Source organism: Capra hircus, chromosome 8 (assembly GCF_001704415.2).
Source record: "Capra hircus breed San Clemente chromosome 8, ASM170441v1, whole genome shotgun sequence".
Taxonomy (NCBI): Eukaryota; Metazoa; Chordata; class Mammalia; order Artiodactyla; family Bovidae; genus Capra; species Capra hircus.
In genome coordinates this window covers 52,348,953-52,372,046 of record NC_030815.1, presented here as the reverse complement: position 1 = coordinate 52,372,046, position 23,094 = coordinate 52,348,953, and the positions used below count along the sequence as shown (strand labels likewise).

The 23,094-nt window shown below is 42.7% G+C and overlaps 1 protein-coding gene across 4 annotated transcripts in view; it reads right to left on the bottom strand.

The window, feature by feature from the left end:
- The window catches only part of GCNT1 (glucosaminyl (N-acetyl) transferase 1, core 2), a 44,009-nt gene extending 23,747 nt beyond the window's left edge, over nucleotides 1-20,262 (bottom strand). For 2 of the 4 annotated variants that reach the window (XM_018052086.1, XM_018052085.1), the window contains exons 1-2: nucleotides 19,995-20,262; nucleotides 19,033-19,155 (exon numbers count right to left, since the gene is read on the bottom strand). The gene's annotated coding sequence lies outside the window, so the exon portion shown is untranslated. Of the gene's footprint in view, nucleotides 1-18,539; nucleotides 18,609-19,032; nucleotides 19,211-19,994 lie in introns of all 4 variants that reach the window. The other 2 variants (XM_018052087.1, XM_018052088.1) reach the window with 2 other exon arrangements.

Sequence of the window (23,094 nt, the reverse complement as noted above, 5' to 3'; positions counted from 1 at the left end):
GCCAACATCCACTGGATCATCGAAAAAGCAAGAGAGTTCAAGAAAAACATCTATTTCTGCTTTATTGACTACACCAAAGCCTTTGATGGCGTGGATCATCACAAACTGTGGAAAATTCTTTAAGAGCTGGGAATACCAGACCACCTGACCTGCCTCTTGAGAAATCTGTATGCAGGTCAGGAAGCAATAGTTAGAACTGGACATGGAACAACAGACTGGTTCCAAATAGAAAAAGGAGTATGTCAAGGCTGTATATTGTCACCCTGCTTATTTAACTTCTATGCAGAGTACATCATGAGAAACGCTGGGCTGGATGAAGCACAAGCTGGAATCAAGATTGCCGGGAGAAATATCAATAACCTCAGATATGCAGATGACACCACCCTTATGACAGAAAGTGAAGAAGAACTAAAAAGCCTCTTGATGAAAGTGAAAGAGGAGAGTGAAAAAGTTGGCTTAAAGCTGAACATTCAGAAAACTAAGATCATGGCATCTGGTCCCATCACTTCATGGCAAATAGATGGGGAAACAGTGCAAACAATGACAGACTTTATTTTGGGGAGCTCCAAAATCACTGCACATGGTGACTGCAGCCATGAAATTAAAAGACACTTAATCCATGGAAGAAAAGTTATGACAAATCTAGACAGCATATTAAAAAGCAAACATTATTTTGCCTACAAAGGTCCGTCTAGTCAAGGCTATGGTTTTACCAGTAGTCATATGTGGATGTGAGAGTTGAACTATAAAGAAAGCTGAGCACCAAAGAATTGATGCTTTTGAACTGTGGTGTTGGAGAAGACTCTTGAGAGTCCCTTGGACTGCAAGGAGATCCAACCAGTCCAACTTAAAGGAATTCAGTCCTGAATATTCATTGGAAGGACTGATGTTGAAGCTGAAATTCCAATACTTTGGCCACCTGATGCGAAGAACTGACTCATTTGAAAAGACCCTGATGCTAGGAAAGATTGAAGGCGGGAGGAGAAGGGGACGACAGAGGATGAGATGGTTGGATGGCATCACCGACTCAATGGACATGAATTTGAGTAAACTCTGGGAGTTGGTGATGGACAGGGAGGCCTGGCGTGCTGCAGTCCATGGGGTTGCAAAGAGTCGGACACAACTGAGCAACTGAACTGAACTGAACTTTGCTATATAATGAACCTTCAATGAACATTAGCAGTTTATTATGATTGTTTATATTTCCTCACCTGAACACTGTTCAGATCTTTAACTCAAATCTAACCCAGGGATCGAATCTGCGTTGCCTGTGTCTCCTGCGTTGCAAGTGGATTCTTTATCCGCTGGGCCATCAGGGAAACTTGTAACTTTTTTCAGAGGCCCCCAAATAAGAAACTGTATTTGAAGTTTATTAACAAATACCTAAATACACTTAATTTAACTCCACAGGAGCTATTATACAAAACACTATATTATACAAAAAGCTATTACACAAAACCTATTATACAGGTTCTGAGGAAAATGCATCTCCCTAATCTCAAAGAATTCACACAAAGGTTATTTGCTGAGCCTTCTGGGGGAAATTATAGGCTTGGCTAAAAAAAATATAGTAAAAGAACTATTTTGGAAACAATGCATCCATTGTAAAGCTGAGAGAAACTTGAGATTTCATCTATTCCTGCTAGAAACACCAGCTCTGGGGGCAGTTACTATGCTGTGAAGGTGGGGTAGATTCTGTGGTCCAAAAAATTGAGAAATGTGGTCAGAAACAAAGTTAGACAAAATGCTGCATTGCTGGGCTTCTTCCTTATGGCTCTTAAGATGGCAATGCTTACCATGAATGTCTAAAGACAGGGTCAAGGGACAAGAGTATTCAGCATTTCCGAAACTTATTTGACCAAGAACAAACTTTAGAGCCCCAGATTACCAGCCCATAAGGAAAAAATTCAGCTAGTTCCAAGTCCCACCCTCCTCTTTAACTAAACAAGCTGGGCCACAGGGAAACAAGCGACTTTTCTAAGGGTCAACAATGAGAGGAAAGCTGGGTGTTCACTCTGAACTTCACCGTGTCAGAATGTGCCTTTTCACACTCTACTGCTTTCCCTCAACCCAGTTTGGTGGGAGAGGAGAGTTGGGGGATAGGAGGGGGCTATCCACAGAGGTTCAGAAGGGAAATCTGATTCCTATGTGGTCAATGGCCATTGAACGTCTTTCTTTTTTTTCCCATCTGTTTTCAATACAGGTCAAATTTCACAACCAAAAACAGGAAAAAAAAATCTTTGTATGAGTCCAACAAGAAATCTAGTGTATGTTTCTTACATTACACTATATTTTTAAACTCCCCATCCCACCTCACCCTCAATAGTATTAATAAGGAGCATGGTCAAGCTTCCTTGTAAGGCTGACTTTCACCAAGTTCCAAAATCACATCTACCATCAAACACTGGGCCCTTTGCTAATGGGTCCAATTTAGCCCAGAGGACAATCCTCAAAAGTGACCAGAAACATCTAAGGATGTTATAGAACCAAACTCAGGTCCACACATCTGTGCCAATCTACTGACACTGGGCTATGGTGAAGGAAAATGCATCCTTATTGTAAGTCTGGGGCTGCCAATGCTCAAAAAACCCTGAACTCCTCAATGGTTTGGAGGGAAGTTTTTATAGGCAAAATTTGGGGATAGGTCTGCAGGGTATGTAACCTTCCTCCGATCGGCTGGGGATGAGGAAGAAACGGGGTGCTGTTCCAACAGTCTCAATCATCAGCCTCCTGGCTCTAACCAGTCTGGGGCCCACAGACCTGTTCTCAGCCTGAAGTTTATCACCCTTCGCCTGCGTGTGAGGCCGTGTTACTGAAGAAGAGCTCAGAAATCCCCTCGAGGAACTGGGATGGCTGCACCATTGTCTCTTGACTGCTTCCCCTTTGTTTCTGCTTACCCTCACTCCTCTAATGAGTAACTGAATCTGCCCTTTGGAACTCAGGGAAGGTCTAGGAGGCTAAAATCTTTTTCCTAAAAGCAACAAGTCGGGGTGAAGAGGAAAAGTTAGAATTTTACATAACCTCCTATTCCTTCTGCCTCTGTAACTCAGCCTGCTCCTTGCAAAGTCCAGATCATGTAGGTCTCAGAAAGTGGGGACTCACAATACTAGGAACCGGAGCTTATCTCACTCGCCCCTGTCCTGCTCTTTGCAATCCCCCAGCCCATGCAAACCCACGAACTTACTTAATCACACCTGTCCATGTGTAAAAACTCTTTCAGAGCTCAGAGCTTGGAGTGTTAACTCCTCTGGGTCTACCAGCATAATAAACCTGAGTTCTCCAACTCTCCAAGGGCGGTGCTTGGTTTCTTGAATACCGGTTTCTGCAACATTTCTGGCGGCCCCAGCGAGATTCCAATCACGCCGGCCCCTTGAGCTGTTGGACTGGTGGCTCGGCCAGGCTGGAGCAAAGGAACCCTGAGGTGAACGAGCAGGACACCACTGGACAGTATTCTGAGTTCTCTTTTGGACTGGTGTTTCGACTCTCTGGACAATCGAGCCCCGACCGGGCTCACTGGAGGGACGGACTAACTCACCAGGAATGGCCACAGGATCAGCTAAGGCCCCGGGGCCCCTCCCCAGTCAGGCCTATCCCAGTGGGTGGAAGAGGAAACTGATCACCACCTGGGAGCTCCCAGGAAGGGAGCAGCAGTTAAGGAAACCTGGGGACTTGGGAGAAGGGAGGCATTGGGATAGACTCTGAATGATTGTGAGTGCGTAACTGCTGACTGAATGGAGTGAGAGAAACTTTTTTTCTTTTTGGAAACTGCAAAACCGATTCTTCTTGTATATGCAATTAAAAACAACTAGCTTGTTGAAAGGCCTGCCTAGGGAAAAGCTTGAAGTTAACCCTTTCCATGTCCTTGAAACACACAGCCAACTTTGCCTGACACCTCAGTCTTGGGCAAATTAGAACTTCAAGCAAAGAAAAAAAAAAAAAGGGGGAGTCAAAGAGGTATTTTAAATCTCAAACAGAAAACTATAAGATCTCTGTCTGTCTATATTTATGTATGTCTCAGTGTATGTCTTTTGTTTTTCTCTGATAATATTGTTGAAGTTGTAAATGAGTTCTAATTTAATTGGCCTAAAGAAAAGTGCTTAGAAATCAAACAATTCTAAATACAAGAAAAATTAACCTAAATAAAATTCAGGTTCATGTAAACTGGGAAATATTCAATATTAAATATCTGTATTAAAAAATAAATAAATATCTAGTATTGATGTTTGTTTGCTAATCTAATAAGGAAGTAGATGTATGTTTTTAATAAAGAAGATATAAAAAACAAAATTACATTTTATAAAGGGAAAAGAAAGTAGGTCTGATTTATAGGTGGCTGTTACAGAAAGTGATTAAAAAGTTTGTGGAAAATTGTGCATGGTTAGAATTAAGTTTAAAATAAATTTAACTAAATTTACCTAAATGAGTTTAAAGTAAGCTGGTGTAAAAACTTAAATTCAGCCTTTCTCTCTGTTAAGAGGACATACTTTCTTCAGATGTTGAACTGCTTTTAATTATAGATTTAATTTTCTTTACCTCTTAATTGATCTGTTCTATATTTACCTTTGAAATCTTCTGTTAACTTTGGCTAAGTAAATAACTTTTATTTCACAGTGACTTATATGATCCTGTCTGACTGTTATAAGCCCTTGTGATATTTATTGACAAAACTTCCTAAATAACTTGACTTCCAGCTAACTTTGAGATGCTTCAGAGGGCCCCTGAGACATCCCAAAGAGCTATTAAGCTGCCTGGGTTCACTGGACATGTTAAATTACATGGGAAGTACTGTTAAAGGGGTGAAAAATCTTTTTAGGTTATACTGCACGGTTGATGTTACTAATATAAATATCCTAAAATTGTGTGAAATTCATATAGATCTGATATGCCCTGATAAAATATGGTCAATTATAATTCTAGTTATCATATTAAAGTGTTACATATCACAACAATGACCAGGTTTCTTTGCCAATTACAAAAGAATAAGATTTTAAACATGTCTTCTACGGTTTTACTCTCATGCCTTTAAAAGAATACTGCTAGTTCTTCAAGATATATGGAAAAGACTTTCTAAGATTAAACAGATAAACAAATTTTGTTATTAACAGTAAGCTGGTACCAGACTGGAATTTGGTCCTCTGTTCGGAGAACAAAGTTTACTTAGAATGCAGATTTTGATAAAAGACTATGAATTTCTTTGCCTTTAAGTGATTTATATTTGTTTTTAAAATCTTTTTGTTACTTTGGTAAAGTAAATAAAATTATTTAAGATTATGGTACATGTAGACAAAGTTCATTCTGCTTCTACAAAAAAATAACCCCTCACAGTAAGAATTTTGCTATCCTGATGTCCTTAAAACATGGCTATAGTCTGCTCCTAAATCAAGAAATTAAAAATGGATAAACAACAGCTAAAAATCAAAGAGCCAGGGATATGGGAAATCCAAGACAGCCGCTTGCCTTTTCCCAGCTCCCTGACAGACCTCATTTTTATTTGATGGGTTAAAGCCTTCCCTGGCTACGGTGTTAAGGCCTTCAAAATGAGCTCTCAAAAAATATATATATATATATATTTCACTGAATATTAAGTTCTAGTTTTGTTAATTAAGGTCTATGCTTACTAAGACTTAACTTCTGAGATAGTTCCTTGTTATATTGCTAAAAGGTTTAATTAAGTTATTAAAAAGGACACTCTAAAATTGTTTTCAAAGCTTATCTCAATAACAAATCTTTGGATAAAGGTCAGATGCTTCATGATGTACAATCAGAAGATGAAAACTTGGCTATAATCATTTAACTGAGTCAGATGACCTGGGGTATACCGGGCTACACCCAATTAAAGTTCTTGACTTAAATTCTTGCTTGTGACCTTACTAATAACTGCTAGCTATATTATTTTCTATGTAGCTTCTTTCAGAAGATTATTTATGATATCAAATGTGTGACTGAGCCTGTGATAAAATGCTGATACAGAGTTCCATATGAGAGCAGTAGCTGTAATAATGTAACTCTAGATATAGGAAGAAGCAACAAGAGGAAATATTTTCCTGGACCAAAAGGCTACTAAGACAGGTATGGTTCAGAGACTTTGGCTACTTACAAGGCCTCGTCTAGTGACAACACATTGAGTGGCAGGTCAATGGAATCTTTGTTAGACCTGGGAATGAGCCTTCCCAGCACTGTGGGACATAATGACCATGAAATGCCCCCCAAACACGGTCAAATATGTGGCTATGAAGGGGCCCTGCTGACTGGAAGGTGGCCCTTGCCAGCTGCCTCTACAAAGATTAAATCACGACCACTACAAGATGCTGACCTCCAACACCCCCTTGAAGGGAGTTCAGGGTGGAGACAAAAAATAAGGCACTCTGTGCTCTGGGAAAAACCCAGAAAAACAGGCCTTCAGATATGCAAATATTATCAGGGAGACATTTTTTATGAGTCCAAATTCTTGCATCTTCTCATACCTAGAGAAACACTACTGTCATGAACCAATGTCTGGACCTGGTTCTCCTGGATAGCCCCACCACAGCTTTCCTACTTCTATTAATCTTTGGGCCATATATCTTTAACTTTCTTAAGCTTGTTTCGCCAAGTAGTAGTACAACAAAAATATCCCCCAGCCAACACCCAGACAATGCTGGAACAAGCTGCCTTATCATTCTGTGGACTCATCGCCCTCCATAAATGCATCCCGAGGTCCTCAGGCTACTCTCCCTTTGAGATCTTATATGGGAGACCATTCCAGTGATAAAAAAAATAAAAAGCTCAAGGGAGACCACCAACAACTAACTGACCTGGAAATGTCCTGACACCTCCAGGCCCTGGAAAAGTCTTCTGCCATATCATCCAAGAAACCTTAGAAAGGACACCCATTCCTCTGGGCAGTTGGGTTCATCAATGGGTTAGATGGGTATGGGTTAGATTAAAAACAAAACAAACACTTCAGCCAGTTTGGACAGGCCCTCACAGGGTCATCCTGGCAACCTCTACTGCTGTTAAAGTTATAGGTGTCATCCTTTGGATCCACCACACCAGAGTCAAGAAGGCAGTGACTTCCTGTGATGACACCTGGAAAGCAGTTCGGGACCCCAAAAACCTCAAGGTCCGGTTCCCAAGACAACAACACTCACCCACGCAGGACGCTGAGCCCTGCTTTAGTCACTCTGGAAGCTGACTAGTCAACACACAGCAAAAGCCTGAGGATTCTTCAGCCTTGCTCCAGTCACACTCTGGCAGCTGACTGACCAACGCATGATGGAAGCTTGAGGATCCAGCTATCGAAATATTAATGGATTTTCATTGTCAACCCTGGCCTCTATCCCTGATCAGTATTATTGCTGCTCTTCATTACAGGACCAACTAGACTCCCTGGCTGAGATGGTTTTACAGAGTAGGAGAGGGCTAGACCTACTGACAGCTGAAAAGAGAGGACTCTGCCTCTTCTTGAATGAAAGATGCTGCTTTTATGTAAACCATTCAGAAATAATCAGGGACATAGTCCAATAGCTAAGGGAACAAATCATAAGAAGGGGAGAGAAACTAGCTAATTCCTGGGGAAATACTGGAACAATAATTGGAGCAATATCTGGAGCTGGGCATCGTGGCTTCTCCCTTTAACAGGTCCTCTCTTCATGTTCTTTGTGGTGCTCTTGTTTGGCCCTTGTTCATTACCCAGTTCATAACCTCTCAGATTAAATCCATAAAGTTACAAATGGTTAATAGCTCAATATAGCCCCTCAAATGATGGGAAGCTCTGAATATCCTACCAAAACATGAGATAATGCTTTCTACAATGAGTGATAGGAGCATCAAGAAAGGGGAATGAAGAGGAAAAGTTAAAATTTTGAATAACCTCCTGCTCCTTTTGCCTCTGTAACTCAGCTTGGTCCTTGCAAAGTCTGGATTACGTAGGTCTCAGAAGGTGGGAACTCACAATACTAGGCACTGGGGCTTACCTCCCTCACTCTTGTCCTGCTCTTTGCAATTGTCCTGCCCCTGCAAACCCACAAACCTGCTTAATCATGCCTGTCCATGTACAAAACCTCTGTTCAGGGATCAGAACTTGGAGTGTCAACTCTTCTGGGCCCACTGGCATAATAAATCTGAGTTCTCCAACTCTCCAAGTGGGGTGCTTGGTTTCTCGAGTACTGGTTTCTGCAAGGGGCACTCAAAGGCTCTGTCCTTGGGCGGGCCCCACAGGGCCCTGCTTCGTTTCATGGATACTCAAAGGCACTCATCTTGATTTGTGCATGTGTTTGAAAATCTTGGCTTTTTGTTTTTTGTTTGCCCAGGCTGTGCAGTGTGCCCCATCTTAGTTCCCCCACTGGGGCTAGAACCTGTGCCCTCTGCAATCAGAACTTGGAATCTTAACAATCTTAACCAGATGAGATCAGGGTGCTCCGTCTATGTGGATGGATTGGGACAGTCTAGAGGCATGTCCTATGCTTACACCAAAAGGACACAGAAGCCTGACAAGTCAAGCAGCCTGGACTGTGCCTAGGGCGCACTCCTGAGTCCAGCTGCTGATTCCACAAAATTCGCGATTCCTTGACTCCAACACATTTGTCAGCTGAATCTAACAGTCAGCTGACTCCTGGAATGTTTGATTCCCTGTGCCTCAAGTCAAAGTTTCCTGGGAGGGGCAATCAGAGCCCCAACACAGGACATAGCTGACCTGAGACTGGCTTTTTAACCTTCACCTGCCTGAAGATCTGCAGCCCTCCACCAATCTCTGCTTGCCAAAACTACCCAAACCGGCTTGTGCGGGTTCATGGACAACAGCACTGACATAGTTAGTGAATGAAAGGATGGACAGCCACATGACTGAGAGCAGTTACCTGTCCCAACGCAAAGAACTGATGACAAGATTTCTGCAAATTCCGTGGCTTTTTGTGTTTGTATCTTAAAGTGTTCAAACTGGCTTGTTGAAAGGAAGTTTATGTACACATTTCAAGAGAAGACAGTATTCAATACTTTCCAGAGTGTGAACATTTATTTTTACTCTTATAACAATTTCATTTCCCACTGAATGAACTACAGGAGCATGGGGAAGAGGAAGTTTTAGATTAAAGTTTACAAGGAAGCAAGTTTCCAGACTACTGTGGGGCAGAGGGTGGGGGAGACAGCAGTTTGGCTCAAAGTTTTTAATGATAAGCTTGCAAAATTTTTACTATGAACAACTAAGAGTAAAAGCTTTCAGTAAGTACATTCAATATATGCATATTTCTTTCAAAATTACAAGTACTACTGTACATATCTTTAAATGTACACATCTATCTGTACACATCTTTAAATGATGTGCATTACAAAATAAAAAGATGAAAACAGTTAATTCAGTTCAGTTCAGCTTAATTAAGGCAAAAAACTTCTTACTACAAATTTGTAACTAATATTTGTAATGGAAGCAAAAAATTAAATATGGTTATCTTTGAAAACCCCAGTTAATTACTTTGCCATCAAGCGCTTGAATGACTGCTTCCAAGCTCAGTGTCCTGTAGCGTTTTGCTCTAATGGCCATCTAGGGTGACAAGGATACATTGGAAAAACAGAAGAACACTCTTAGCTCTCCTTCCTAAATCTTGATACTTAAACTTCTCTGTCTATCCACCAGTTGCACAAAGGTCCTGGATGAGATTCAGCTGGTAAGTGTCAATCAATTGTTCTTGTAAATTAGTCAGGTGTCACATTTTTATAAATTCAACAAATAGATTCAAAACTTACTGACACTCTTCACCTAAAACACTTTAACAGGTAGACAATTTTGCTTCCAATCTTTTTCTTTGTGGAGGGGGAGAGTTTTGGCTTTTTAAAACCTTTTTATTTTATATTATAGCCAATTAACAACACTGCGATGTTTCAGGTAGACAGCAAAGGGACTTACATACATGTGCCACTTTCCTCCAACTCCCAGGTTCCGATGACTCATAAACCTACCACATTTCTTGGCAACAGGTCCACATTCAATGCAAACACTTCCAAATGGTTATTTCCAAATGCCTCCGTAGCAGAAATTACTTTTGAAATGTGGTCACTCTCCCTCTCCTTGAGTGAACTTCACGTTTATCTTGGATTGTTCCTGCTCTACAAGGTAACAACAACTACTGATGCATGGGCGGCGGGGGGGGGTGTGCGTGGGGGTGTGTGTGGGTGGGGGGGTGTGTGTGCGTGCACGTGCGCGCATGCTCAGTCACATCCCATTCTTTTGTGATTCTATGTACTGTAGCCCACCAGGCTCCTCTGTCCATGTGATCCTCCAGGCAAGAATACTGGAGTGGGTTGCCATCTCCTTGTCCAGGGGATCTTTCCGACCCAGGGAAAGAGTCTCCTGTGGCTCCTGCGCTGGCAGGCAGATTCTTTACCACTGAGTCACCCGGGAAGACAATCGCAACTACTGATAGGCACAGCAAAATTGGGAAGGGGCAATTTGGAAACCTTGTCTTTTGCTAAAGAAAAACGCAGACACTGGTAAACTCAATTACTCTTAGATGTGTGCCTGCAAGAGAACCAGGGAAGATAAGTGGTGGAAAGATGGTCACTTCCCCTGCCCAGAGCATTACAATGGATGATAAAGCATCTGCCATCTGAAGCTGTGATGCTTTTAGGACACATATCCAAGAAGGTGACTGCTCAACTTCAGCCCCCTGGCTGAAGGGAGATGGGTGACAGAGAATGAATCTCAGGATACCTGTAACCCACTCACAGGTAAGTCTCCATTCACTGTTTGAGAGGTGCCATGATTTAAAGCCTTTGTGTTCATAAAACCTCATAACTCCACGATACTGTCACTGGCAAATTGCAACACTTTCCAATACGCTTAGGGGTCCGGTGAGGATTCCTCACCTCTTCCTCCTGAGAAAATCACACTCCCCATACAAGACACCAAATCTAGAAGGCACCACACTACAGAGACTAGAGATAACATAGCTTGACTTATTTCTTAAATGTTTACAAAATTATAAATAGAAGGTTTCATATGTTCCTTCAACATCTCATAGAATTGTCATTCGCCTCCTTTGGGCGCTAACCTATTTCATTCATAAGGGTCTGGACCTAACTGTTCATACACAACAGGCAAATTCCAGGCAATGGGCTGGAGCTCAATGGGGCAAATGGCTTTAACTGGTCTGGTATCCCAGTGAGCGGCTCTCAGCCTTGGCTGTACACACATTAGAACCACTGGGAGCTTTCAAAGAATACCAATCCCCTTACCCGAGAGATTCCATGAGTCAGGAGTTTGACTTCAGTGCCAGGAATTTTTAAAGCTGCCAGGTGTTCCTATTGTATAGTCAACACTGAGAACCTAGACACACACCTGCAAACTGACAAAGGAATAGGGAATACCCTTCCCTTCCAGAAGCCTTCCCGGCACCCACCCAGGGGCCTTGATGTTCATCAAAAGTAAGCTCTCAGGTGACGCCTTCAGTCATCAAGTATAAGGTCAAAGGTGATTTCAAGAAAAGACAGTGAGAGGCTATTTCAGGTGTATAGGGCTGAGCTGTTTTTAAAACACTTCTGACACCAAACATGGGGATTTTTTTTTCCTCCAGACACCAGCCAATTCTGACACCAAATGGGTACCCAAATATTCAGTTCAATTCTGTCATAAACTAGCTGGAGTTAGCCCAGATCCCATATATAAGGGCTTAGTCCCACAAGAATGCCTTCTGTGGGCATCAGCTGCAAATGGGGTGCCCAGACAAATTATAAATATGGGGGTTCTGTGAATTCAGGGCTTCTCATGAATCCCAAGGTGTGAAAATTTGCTTGCACAGGTAAGATTCCAGAAAACATTCTACTTACTACTACAGTTTATTAGAAAGAATACGACTTATGAACAGTCAAATGGAAGAGATACAGAGGGTAAAGTATGGGGGAGGGGTGCCAAGCTTCCTGGCTTCTTCTCTGGATAGGCTGCCTCTATTAGCACCTTGATGTGCCCATCAACCCAGAAGGTCTCCCAACAGCTTCTTCAAGTGTCTGTGTAACTCAATCCCTAGCACCTCTTTCCTTTTCAAGAGGTCAGCCTGTGGGGCTGAAAAGTCGCACCCTTCTAATTACTTGGTCTTTCTGGTGACCCTTGATTATACAGTGGAAGTGACAAATAGATCAAGGGACTAGATCTGATAGACAGAGTGCCGGAAAACTATGGTCGGAGGTTCACAACATTGTACAGAAGGCAGTGATCAAGGCCATCCCCAAGAAAAAGAAATGCAAAAAGGCAAAATGGTTGTCTGAGGAGACCTTACAAATAGCTGAGAAAAGAAGTGAAAGGCAAAGGAGAAAAGGAAAGATCTACCCATCTGAATGCAGAGTTTCAAAGAACAGCAAGGAGAGATATCACTAATCCTTCCTCAGTGATCAAAGGAAGAAACAGAGGAAAACAACAGAATGGGAAAGACTAGAGATCACTTCAAGAAAATTAAAGATACCAAGGGAACATTACATGCAAAGATGGGCTCAATTAAGGACAGAAATGGTAGGGACCTAACAGAAGCAGAAGATATTAAGTGGCAAGAATACACAGAAGAACTATACAAAAAAGATCTTCATGACCTAGAATACCACGATGGTGTGATCACTCACCTAGAGCCAGACATCCTGGAATGCGAAGTCCAGTGGACCTTAGAAAGCATCACTACAAACAAAGATAGTGGAGGTGATGGAATTCCAATTGAGCTATTTCAAATCCAGAAAGATGATGCTGTGAAAGTGCTGCACTTATTATGCCAGCAAATTAGGAAAACTCAGCAGTGGCCACAGGACTGCTGGAAAAGGTCAGTTTTCATTCCAGTCCCAAAGAAGGGCAATGCCAAAGAATGTTCAAACTACTGCACAATTGCACTCATCTCACATGCTAGTAAAGTAATGCTCAAAATTCTCCAAGCCAGGTTTCAACAATACGTGAACCGTGAACTTCCAGATGTTCCAGCTGGTTTTAGAAAAGGGAGAAGAAACAGAGATCAATTGCCAACATCTACTGGATCAGAGAAAAAGCAAGAGAATTCCAGAAAAACATCTACTTCTGCTTTATTGATTATGCTAAAGTCTTTGACTGTGTGGAACACAACAATCTGTGGAAAATTCTTAAAAAGATGGGAATACCAGACCACCTGACCTGCCTCCTGCAAAACCTGTATGCAGGTAAAGAAGCAACAGTTAGAACTAGACATGGAACAACAGACTGGTTCCAAATAGGAAAAGGAGTATGTCAAGGCTGTATATTGTCACCCTGCTTATTTATAACTTATATGCAGAGTACATCATGAGAAATGCCAAGCTGGATGAAACACAAGCTGGAATCAAGATTGCCAGGAGAAATTTATCAATAACCTCAGATATGCAGATAATACCACACTTATGGCAGAAACTGAAGAGGAACTAAAGAGCCTCTTGATGAAGATGAAAGAGGAGAGTAAAAAAGCTGGCTTAAAACTCAACATTAAAAAAACTAAGATCATGGCATCCAGTCCCATCATCTCATGGCAAACAGATGGGGAAACAATGGAAACAGTGACTGACTTTATTTTGGGGGGCTCCAAAATCACTGCAGATGGTGACTGCAGCCATAAAATTAAGACACTTGCTCCTTAGAAGAAAAACTATGACCAATCTAGAGAGCATATTAAAGAGACATTACTTAGCCAACAAAGGTCCATCTAGTCAAAGTTACGGTTTTTCCAGTAGTCATATATGGATGTGAGAGTTGGACTATAAAGAAAACTGAGCACCAAAGAATTGATGCTTTTGAACTGTGATGTTGGAGAAGACTCTTGAGAGTCCCTTGGACTGCAAGGAGATCCAACCAGTCCATCCTAAAGGAAATCAGCCCTGAATATTCATTAGAAGGACTGATGCTGAAGCTGAAACTCCGATACTTTGGCCACCTGATGCGAAGAACGGACTCAGTGGAAAAGACCCTGATGCTGGAAAAGATTGAAGGCAGGAGGAGAAGGGGATGACAGAGGTTGAGATGGTTGGATGGCATCACCCACTCAATGGACATGAGCAAGCTCCGGAAACTGGTGATGGACAGGGAAGCCTGGCATGCTGCAGCCCATGGGGTCACAAAGAGTTGGACACAACAGAGTGACTGAGCTAACTCTTAACCAGCTTCTCTTCCTCCTCTGAGCACAATGATCAAACTCTCCAAGGCCAGCCCCCTCCCCTTCTCATTCTACACCCCCTCTTTGGGTGATCTTTTTAAAGCATCTCTTCCTCTTAGGAACTGAGCTAGCAGTGTTCTAGAAATCTTTTTCATATGGTGTGTGCTGTGCTTAGTCACTCAGTCGTGTCCAATTCTTTGTGACCCCATGGACTGTAGCCCAGCAGGTTCCTCTGTCCACAGGATTCTCCAGGCAAGAATACTGGAGTGGGTTGCCACGCCCTCCACCAGAGGATCTTCTCAACCGAGGGATCGAACCCTGGTCTCCCACACTGCAGGCAAATTCTTTACTGCCTGAGCCACCAGGGATGTGCAAGGACTATTTATTTGCAACGGCCTCGAAATATGTATTTCCATCCCAGATCTCTTTCAGGAGTTCCTTCTGCCTACTCCCTGACTTCACCTGGAATGCCTCAAAAGCAAACAGGCTCAAGTGGAATTACTTTCCCTCCCCCACCTGTGCCAAACCCACTCCTCCCTTAGTCCCCTTCAACTGAAAATGGTTTCACCATCCTATCCCACTCAGGTATTTATGCTCAACTTTTAAATCATTTTTGATAGCTTCTCTCCAACATCTATACCCAAACAGCAACTACCTTCTTGAGTGAAGTCGCTTAGTCGTGTCCAACTCTTTGCGATCCCATGGACTGTACCCTACCAAGCTCCTCTGTCCATGGGATGTTCCAGGCAATAGTACTGGAGTGGATTGCCATTTCTTTCTCCAGGGGATCTTCCTGACCCAAGGATCGAACCCAGGTCTCCTGCATTGTAGACAGACGCTTTACCGTCTGAGCCACCAGGGAACAAACTCATTATCTCTCTCATGCTCTCCATCCATCCCCCATCTACTCCCCTCTCTACCCCTGGGTGACTGCAAAAGCCTTTGCACTATCAGGCCACACCCCATTCTCCCCCTCCCCAGCGTGTGGACAGGCTGTGCCCACACTAAGTGACTGGCTCAGGGGACTGCCTCTGAGCTGACCTAGTGGGACAAGCAGTACATCTTTTCTAATTGGTCCACCCAGAAGGGAGTCTTTTCCTGGTTTGCACAGACACCATATATGCCAATAGGGCCTACCCCTCCAAACACAGCAGTGAGGATGATCATTTTTAAAACCCAAATCTAATCATCCTATCTCTTATTTAAAAGTTTTCAGTGAGTTCCCTCTACCTTTTCATTAAAGTGCAAAGTCCAAAAGATGACCCAAGAGGCCTCATCCCAAGCTACATTCCTTCTTTGGTCTTAACCATTTCAGCCTGGAACACTAAACCCTATTTCACCTGACTTCTACTCATTTTTAAGGCCTCATTTTAAGTACCTCTTTTCAGAAAGACCTATCCTGAGAAATCCCCTCCCCTAATCTGGGTTAGGTCTCCAGGTTAAATAGTCTCCAGACACTTGTGCTTTACTTAGGACTGTAATTGCCTATGTGACTATGTGCTTTCTGTCCCCCTGTCCTTGAAACAGTAGACTAAATGGTTCGTAAAGGTAGAGAACTTCTATCCCATTCACAGCTGTAGGCCAGAGCTGACAATGCCTAGATTCAAAGAGTAAATAGTGGTTCAATAAGTAAGCAGGTCATTCAAGTTCACAGGACCCTCCCAAATAATCTGGCTCCCTCTTTAGCAAAAGAAAAATTCATCATGGGAGGAAGTTCTTAGTAAATTTACTGCACTGATTATCAAATACACATAGACTCCTGATTGGAAATATTAGTACAATCAATGAATCAGAAATTCTGGGTGCTTAATGGTAGCAGGAGCAGTTCTCTGAATTTGTATTTGTGATTATAATCCTCTTTTAAGCTACCAGGACCCTATGCTCTGCTTAATGCTCAGTTGTCTGCTGCCATCTTAAAATTCATAATGTTTAAAGAAGGGGCCCGACAAACTCTGTAGCCAGCCTAGAACCTTATAAGTTAGTCTGATTTCTGCAAGGGGCCCAATGAATAGCCAGTCCCTAGCTAAGAATGCATCTTTTACAACCAAGGCAATGTTTTCAACCTCCATAAGGCCTATGTTACACCTGCAGGATTATACACGAGGATTATATTTGCAGGACATTTTTTTCTTCTGGTAAGTAAAATCATATATTACTTATAATTCTCTTCCATAAAATTAGTATTTCTCAGACTACAGAAACACACAGTTTTCCTAGTTATTGATGTTAGGCAAAAAAAAATTAATTTCTTTTAAAACTAAATTCTACTTTACACATAATTTACACCAAGTCTCATTATTAAATTTTTGCTTAGACTTTTGACATTCTTATACGAGAGACTGTGTTGATTTTTTCAAATCAACAACCATCATCCACTGATACTCCATCACCTTAAAAAACAATGGAAAGACATCAAGCAATTAAAATGAGAAAAATGAAAACTGCTGTAGGATTCCTTTTTAGCTTCCACATTTTAAACTTTAGAAATTTGACAGCCACATCAAACACTTAAAATTTCTTTGGAGGCAAAGTCTTGCAAGCTATACAAGGCCATTCAGAAAGAACACTGATTCAGTCATCTTTATCATAAAAATATTTAAAGTGTTAGATAGCTTCTCTAGTCATTAGAAGTTTAAATTATGTTCAGTATTCAGTTTAGTTAATAAATGTCTAAAGCATTTTAAATAGTCACTCTTTTTTTTTTTGGTCAACTAGGTGACTATACTCCCCAGGGGACATCTAACAATGTCTGGAGATATTTTCAGTTGTTATAACTAGACAGAGGGGACCAGTGGCATCCAGTGGGTTGAGCCAGGAACACTGCTACACAGCTTACAATGCACAGGACAATCCCAACAGGAAATTATCTGGCCCAATATGTCAGAAGTGCCATAGTGAAGGAACTCTGGTCTAAGCATACATGTATTTGCCACATACAGGCAACAAGGACATATGACAACCTTAAACCATGTCTCCTGTGTCAAAGCCAGTGTGTTTAAAAATACAGACAGACCCCAGGAGGAAACACCAGATTTATAAGAACAGTCATTTGGGAACTCCCTTTTTAAGACAGGGAGTAAGGCAGCTGACAGCTTGAACTAGAACTATAAATAAACAGTAACACAATTCCTTGGTTGGCCCATAAAAAGACTACTTTTGTCGGTGCAGGTGACCTAATCTACATGTCACAGAAAACAGAAGTTGAGACTGAGAAGAGATCACTTTCAATAGTATTAATTTGTTTCCTGCCATCTCATTTCAGAAAAATGTACAACATATATGTCATAGGTCAGAATTGTTCATTCACTTGAGAATGTGATCACCAGGTATACCAGTTTATAAGAGATTTGAAAACACAATGAATAAACCAAATTTGATTTGATTTCTTGTGTTTTAAGAAAGAAAAAAGCCAATATTTAAAATCACTTTTTACATTTTTTTTTTAAATAAAGTTTGTTCAATTATTGGGTAGGGAAGCTCTGGTCACACTGGGCTAGAATTCCTGTTCGATTAGAGGGAGAGAATGGCTGATACCTGCCCAGGTGTTGGCAGGTCACCTGGAACCAATTACAGTCCATTTAGCTCTCCTCATGAATTACCTATTTAGTTCCTGTAGATCTGTAGTGATTTTTTTTTTCTGGCCAAACCAAGCAACATGTGGAGATCTTTGTTTCCATATCAGGGATTGAACCAGTGGCCCCTGCAATGGAAACTCACAGAGACATAACCACTGGACCACCAGGGAAGTCCCTAGATTTCATTTTGTAGAGTTGATCCTGCTGGTGCTCAGTCACTAACTCACCTCTGATTCGACAATCTGGACTGTAGCTCACCAGGAGATAGTTCATAGTTCTCAAGAGAAACAGTTCTTAGTGTTAAGCAACAAAACTGCAAACGGAAAAGAACTAGAGGACTTTGGTTGTCCAGTGGTTAAGAATCCGCCTGCCAACGCAGGGGACACGGGTCGGCCTCCGGGTCCAGAGGATCCCACATGCCTCAGAGCAACTAAGCCCGTTGTGCCACAACTGCTGAGCCCACATGCCGCAACCACTGAAGCAAATGCTCCTCAGCAAGAGAAGCTCCCAAAATGAGAAGCTCACACACTGCAACCAATGAGAAGCCCCTGCTGGTGCCAACCAGAGGAGGTCCCTGCAGCAACAAAGACCCACCATGGCCAAAAGTAATAAATAAGAAGTAACTAGTGACTGGAAGCTGTCCTATAGTTAATCGAGGATGAACTATATTTAATGAAGAATGAAATCCAATACGTGTTTACGGCCAAGGCTGAGAAGTTCCTTTCCAACATCAGGCTGAAGGAAAGGCCGAGAGGCACTGATTAGAACCTTCCAACCCTCACCATGAGATGGAAGGGGGAAAAAAATCAACTTCTTTTATCTACCAATAAAACTCTGTAAAAGTAAATTCACCGTCTGTTACCTTATTTTTAAACATGGAACAGTGTCTGAGAACTCCAAAGTTTCCCTGAAGGACCATCTTGAAGGCCTGCTAAAAATCCATGAAGGCTTAATTAAGCCACAGCAGAAAGCCATTTTCCTTAATCCCGGGCAGCGGGGTTGGAACTGCCTGGGTTCCTAGTAGGTCATTTACACTAATCTTTAAAAACCATTCAGCCCTCTTCCTCCCCTCTGTAAAACAAATCTGCCCTTCAGAACAGCTCTAAAAGGGAGGCAGGATGCCCAGAGAAGCTTACAAGTAAGTGTCTGGGCAGATGCTCACCTAGCCCTCACCAAATGCAGACCACAAAAAGCTGTGGCCTTGTTCTCATCTCCAGGCACCATACTTTCTCTGAACACTGTATATCCCCTCAATTTGCCTCCTGTCCTACTACTCGTAAAATGAAGACTCTCTTCCCCCTAGAACGAAATAACAAAGCCAACAAGTGTGTAGGATGCCAGATGACAAGACTCACCTCCAACCGGGCAGCCCGCAAGGCCCAGCCTGGATGCACGGGCGACCTATCATCCACCGAAAAAGATGAGAAGTGTGTAGCAGGCTGGGGTGCCTGTGTTTTGCTCGGCATCCAGGAACAGAGCTGCAAGGCAGGGCGGAAAAGAGCTGTGAGGGAGAGCTTCTTCCACTCCAAAAAGCTAATCAACAAAAATTGGAAACATCTGAATCAGAAATTGAGCGCTAACAACACAAAACCAAAAAGAACCTAGGAAGGGAATATAATGCATTCAAGAACAATCACCTGTGTCACCACAGAGCCAGCAGTAGCAGCCCGCGTTCCAGACGCGGCGTGAACCAGGCAGAGCAAACAGGAAGGGGAGGAAACGCGTGGGGGCTTTGGAGCCCCTAGAGCAGCGTCTCTTTTCCAGTGGTTAGCCCCCAGGGTGAGTCATTTAACATCCCGGCGCAGGCTTCTTTCTTTATCAGTAAAATGGGGGTAATAAATACCTCTCCGCAGGGACACGGTTAGCATTGTGCGAAGTTAGTCTCTGGCCCCCAAAGCACAACAGTGAGCAACTGTTCGCGCCCGGCCTCTCCATGCCCGCAGCCGCCAACTCCCGATTCCTAAGCTACTACTCGCTACGTGAACCAGGGGGAAAGACAGAAGAAACAAGTGGCTTCCAGGTGATACTGGGCACCAAAGTCCTAGCCCCAGGCTCCCCGAACCGGACGGAAGAGTTGGGTCGAGGCAGGGCGCTCTGCACCACCCCGGGTCCCGGACGCACAAGCTGGAAGCGGATTCCCACCGCGCATCCTCTTTCTCCTGCCCCGGCTCCGCGTCCTCTTTCCCCGGAGGAGCTGACCCCACTCGCTGCAGCCGGGCCCTGGCTAAGTGGCGGCTTCCTCCTTCCCGCCTATCCTTCCCGTTTCCTCCCCTCCAGCCAGGCAGCCGAGCAGGAGATCTGGTGGGGCGTTGGTTACCTGCAGCGAGCGCCTGGCCCGGAAGACGCTGGAGGGTGCTGGGCAGCACGGGGACGCTCTCGCCCGGCGCTGCTCCGCGCTAGGCTGACTGAGCTCTTGGCGCCGGAGGACCGCGCGGCCGGGTCTCGGGCCGCCCACCCTCGCGCCCGTGCGCCACGCCCCTGGGCCCGCCCCTCTGGGCCCCGCCCAGCGCATCCCTGCTTTGCAGACCTCTGCTGCCGTGGGCCTTCTGGCCCAAGTCAGGGCGCCCTCTGGGCATTTCGTTGTCTGGTGGAAGTGCTTGACTCTGCGTGCTTCCTCTTTCTCCTTCCTTAGGTTGACTTGGGTTCTTAGTTGGGAGAACCGCTTAGGGACTGAGCACTTGAGTGGGGTCTTCAGAATTTTATTGCCCCTTCCTGGGAGGCAGGAACCGCGGGAAGCGCTGTCTTTTCTGATTTTAAAAATAGGGTTTATAACCAAAGGAAAAAAAAAAAATTCCGGAGGTCTTTATATTGTGTTAAAATTAGATGTAACCATTGGGTTTGTTTGTTTTCCGTGATGAGAGTTGTCTACAGAGTCCTGTGGGTCTCCTGAACACAAGGCCTTTCATGTCCCCCAGTTCTTTGATTATAGGAAACAGCCTCCATTCAGCCTCCATGACCTTCCCTAAGTTCCACTGAGCAGATTCAAGCAGTTATTAAGACTAGGGAGAAACCATCAACAGCAGCCCTGGGGCAAGGTCCCTTTTCCTCAACAACAAATACACACACAATATCTTTGAACTGTTCCATAAATACTGAAACATGGTATACTGCCCAGGAGCATTTAGATCGCAGAGCCCTTAGACCTGAAGGTTGATGATGCTGACTTATTTCACCACAAATAAGTCTTGCTTTAATTTTGTTTAGGAATCTTCTTAAAATGCATTATGTGCAAGACCTAGAACAAGGAAAGGGAGCTCCTTGTTCATGAACCTCTAAGCCATGGTTTATGTTTTTATCATGGAAACAAAAGTCTGAACCCAAAATATCTTCTGCAGATATACACGGCATGTACACATTGGTCAGAATTAGAGAAAAAGTAATTGCAACTCTTTTTTCAATCTATTGCTAATCCAGATGACCTTTTTAACTAAAAGACAGTGATAATTTTAAATTTCTTAAGTCAACCCATTGTGAAATCAATTATACTAAAACTCTAATACTGCATTATGAAATTAAATTCATAAATTTTATTAATTCAGTGTTTGAAACTAAGCCTGTCACTTCCACTAGATTAAACATGTTTCCTCCATCCTCACTTGACCAGTTTTTTTCTTACTGTGCTTTCAGCAAGAATATTTTCAGTTTTTTTTTTTTTTTAATTATCAATACTTAGTATTCCTATTTAGGGGAGCAGAATATGCCACCCCAAAACATGTCCCTTTGTCTTAAGAGTCATTTTAAACTCGTTATTTTTAAGAAATTTTAAACACAAGAAAAGCTCTGAAACCAAGTTAAAGTTACTCTTGTGTGAAGATATTTTTATATATAAGAGAAATCATATATGACAACTTTGTAAGGGTGTCTCTCTCCCTGTACTAGGAAGAGGTAGTGTGGAAGTGTTAGTTGCTCAGTCGTGTCCAACTCTTTGCAACCCCATGGACTGTAGCCCAGCAGGTTCCTCTGTCCATGGGCTTCTCCAGGCCAGAATACTGGAGTGGGTTGCCATTCCCATCTCCAGGAGAACTTCCCAACCCAGGGATCGAACCCAGGTCTCCTGTATTGCAGGAGGATTCTTTACCCTCTGAGACACCAAGGAAGCCCTACTGGGAAGAGGGAGAATGACAAACCTCTAAAAATTCTTATCAAAGCATTACAACACTCCTTTTGTTCACTGTGCTTTCTTATTTTTGATGACTATCTAAAGTGACTATACCCCACCCCACCCCACCCACATCTTCTTTCATCTTTAGCTGAAGATGGTATTTAAGGTGAGGGCTTAAACCAAGTGGGAAAATTACTCAATTTTACCAGGCCTTTCTCAGTGAAGTGTAAGATACACAGCCAATTTTGAAGTCTTAATATGAAAAAAAAATTTTAGTATCTCATTTAAATGTATTTAAAAATATTAATTATAGATTGAAATGACAGTATTTTGGATATATTCTTTATAAAAGTATTTAAACAGTTTTAATTAAAAGAGTGAATACAATTTGTTGCTAATGTTACTGAACCAAACTTGGGTCTACTCAGCTATTTTGCAGCAAAATCAATTTACTGAGACCAATTTTGGTGAAGGAATGCACAGCATTTATTTGCAGGGCGCCAAGCAAGGAAAACTGGCAGCCCATGATCAAAAGTCTCAGACTCCCTGACAGCCTTCAGGGCAGGGCTTTTAAAGAGACCATTTTGGGTGAGGGTTGCAGCTCATGGACTTTTCTCTGATTGGTCAGTGGTGCTGTTTGCAGAATCTTTATCGTCAACATTCTGGTTCCCAGCAGTCTGGGGTCTACTGTTTCTGGTCAGCTTGTCAGCAGCATCCTGCACCTGGGTGGGTGGGGGCCTTAGGTTCTTGACAACTCAAAGATATGTGTTAGGTTGTTCTTTGTATCCCTGGAGGAGGAACTAGGACTTTATTGTTGCATGTTTTAGTGTTCCACTGTTGTCTTTTGCCTACTTTCCCTCTGTTTCTGCATTTCCTCACTTTCTTAATTGATAACTGCTTGAGTCTGCCCTTTGGCATACAGGACTAAAGCCTTTTCTACAAACAAGAAAGAAGCAACATGGAGGGGTTCTGTACCTGGGAAGGTCCCACAGGGTGGTGATCTGCTTCAATCCCCTCTTTGCTCGATACTCTTTGATCTTGAGGGAAACAGGGGCATGACAAGAAAGAGCATAAAGTTTTGAATAGAGAGGTTAGTCATAAACTTGACAAGCGAACCCCTTTTTAGGGGGCTTGGTTTCACTAGCATTATAGTTGCAACTTTGAATATATATTGCCAAGCAACGCTAGTTCTGTCGCCTAACACAATTTGTATAGTTTGTTCAGTTATATTGTAAACATTGATGAATTGATCATCTGACTTAATGTGTAGTATTCTTTTGTTAGGAAAATTCATTTCAAGATCCAGACAGTGAAT